Raw genomic sequence first — 3,053 nt, forward strand, 5'->3', positions numbered from 1 at the left:
GAGAAAAATGGGAAGTTTTGAAAACTCGTTTTTTATTTTTTTGCTTTTTTTGTCGTTTTTTATGTCAAATCACTCACACGTCCATTTTTCATATTTTGTCTATTTTGGTATTTTACGTGTTTTGTAGAGAGGGCATAATTGACCGAAAGGGAGAAAAACGGAAAAAACGAGTGGGGCCCGGGCCGGGAAAACTTTTGGGCCGTTAAAGGGGTAATGTCGGTCCGCCTAAAATGCGAAGGGGTCTCGCCCGGGGCCCCGGGAAGTTTCGGGCCGCCAAAAGACCTCGAGTCAACCCAAGCGAAAGGAAAGTTTGGGGGCCCCGGAAAACTAATCGGCCCCGATGGCGCCCGGTTTACCATATTTTGGGATCTTTTTTTTACAACAAGGTTGGCTTTCCCCTATAAATACGACCTCAAACTTCATAAAAAAAGAGATTTCTCTTAAAATACTCATGAGATCAAATAAGTATTTCATTTTGTGCAAGGAGTTGGAGAAGGATTTCAAAAACACCCAAACGAAAAGGATTAACTTTTGTTTTTTTTAGTTTTATGTTAAAAGTTCCCTTAATCTATGTTTTTAGCTTTTTAGTTTTTTTGTAACTAAACTCAAGGATTCTGGGATTGCAAGTTTGGGATCTTTTTTTTCTTTGATAGTTTTGTTTTTTTTTTGTTTTTCCCTGCACTTTTGATCGTGTTTGAGTAAATTTTCGTGTATGATTTAATATAACCCATCGTGGGGGGTTTAGCTTTAGATCCATTTTAGGAAACTGTTAGCCCCTTAAAAACGACCCTTAAATTAATAACTTTCGGGGTTTTAAATTTTGGGTTACGTTTTGGGTTTGACAACCCCAACTTTGTAATCAACTTTTACGATGAGCATAAGGGACTCGTCCTTTCAAAGTAAAAAGGGCTTAGGGGATTGTAGTTGGAATTTTGTATAACCATAGTAACACTCCGGGGGTTCCCTTTTATCTATCGTCTTTCTCGTGTTTTATTTGCTCTTAGTTGTTCTATGCTTTTAATGTTTTTAGTTTTCAAAAATTTTCCACAAACTTTTTGTTTTGGGTAAAAAGAGTTTTAGTGAGGATGACACTTTGTGTTTGTTTTCCCCTGTTTAAAACGGGGGCTAACGTTTAGCTATACTATATACCCGTATACTTGCGGGTTTATTTAGTGCTAATAAAAAGTCAAGGGGTAGTCGCAACGCCAGGATAGGGGGGCCCCCGCCCTTTTTGGTTTTTAAAGGCCCCTCAAGGTCCGGCAATTTTTCCACTTCCAAAGCACATAAACGCCCAAACATCGGGAAAATCGTGGGCTATTACGTGAAGATGAAGAAGAACGCGCCATCCCAAAATTTTAGGGCCAAGTTCCGGTTTACTTACCCACATCAAATACTCATCGAAGATAAGCGTTTTCCCCAGTGTCGGATAAAAGTACAATTCGCGTTGGAGCTTTCCGCCGTTCTTTAAGCGATTGAAAATATTAACACGGACGGACAAAGTGTTGACAATACGAATAAACCCCTTTTTTGACATCGAGGGGCCAAAAAGAATCTTGAAAACCGCGGAGGAAAAAAATAGGGGAACGACTTTTTTTGGCTCCCCCCGGGCCCGGGGATGTAAATTGACCCTTTTCGAGAGGGAAAAGGGGGGGGGTAGTGGCGGAATAGGCTTATAGAAAACGATATTGTTCATAGATTCTTGTTATTGTTCCCCGTTTTAAATGATATCATAAAATCCATTTTAATTTTTAAGGGGGGTTTGGGTAAAAAAGATGTAGATGAGTTGTATGAAAAAATAAGAATGAGAGATAGTTTGATAAAAAATGGATGATGAATGTGGAATTTGTGGATGATTTTGGGATTAAAAAAAATTAAAAAAATTAAAAAAAAGGGAATAAAATGGCTATATTTTTTTAGAATGGGAAAAAATATATTTTTTTAAAATTTTTCTTTATTTTTATTTTTTAAAAAAAAAATCCAAGGTAAGTTGGGGAATAAAAAGCGACGTCTCCTTTCCCTTTGGCCGGGTCTCGATCATGGCCGCCGGGCGACGAGCCAGCAAAATCGTTCCGCCCGGGGGGCCGTCCGTCTGCGACCCGAGGGGGATTTTTTAGTGGAATATGAAGCCCACTTTTATATTGATTTTGTAATAAAAAAAAAAAGTGAGATTAAGGAAACCCCTTTTTGGAAAAATGTAATGTGCACTTATTTGGAGCGGGAAAGACAAATGTGACTTATTGTGTATCGGGGGTAGCCCCTTTCAATTATCTCCTGCTGAAATTGATTAATTAATTATAAATTGACTTTCAAAAAAAAAAGATGAGTAATTAGTTTCTACTTTGGTCCACTAAAGGATACTTGGGTCGAGTTTTAGAAAAAATGATACTTAAATTATTAAAGTGAATAAAAAATAAAATAAAAGACTAATGTAACATAAAAAAAAAATCTTAGATATTACTAATATTTCAGTAGATATGTAATCATATAATGAACAAAATTCAACTGATTTGAGAAATGGTACTTCTCCAATTTCCGAAGGGAGCTCCTACAGTGTCCTAATGAACGAAGTGTAAGTTCCTGAAGAAGTGGAAAGTGGGAGCTATCAGACACAGTCCAATGTTCTAAATCATTGCCGTTAGCGACTTGACACTGGGGAATTGGCCTTCACTTGTTTCCCACTTGCGACTTGAGACTTGATATTGTTCGACTAATCGTTTGTGCTACGTTCTCGTGGCGTAGTCATTGGGAGGGGCGACGATGGTGTTACATGATCGGAGCCCATATCAAAATGTTAGTAAGGAAAATATCAAACACATAGCCAGGTACGTTAAGATTGAGTGATTAATGTGTAAAAAAAATAGTTTATTTACTTTCAGTGGATAGGAGATTTATTTGATTACATAATTTACCTCCTATTTAAAGGAGATCAATTACATGAAGTAAATCATCCGGTTGAATACAATTTCTCTTCACTAATCTTTTTCCGCCTTAGCCATGTCAGTGTCACCTACTCTTTGAACACGAAGTGCCCATCAAATTTAATTTAGAAAAAA

The sequence above is a fragment of the Salvia hispanica genome, chromosome 3 (assembly GCF_023119035.1).
Source record: "Salvia hispanica cultivar TCC Black 2014 chromosome 3, UniMelb_Shisp_WGS_1.0, whole genome shotgun sequence".
Classification (NCBI taxonomy): Eukaryota; Viridiplantae; Streptophyta; class Magnoliopsida; order Lamiales; family Lamiaceae; genus Salvia; species Salvia hispanica.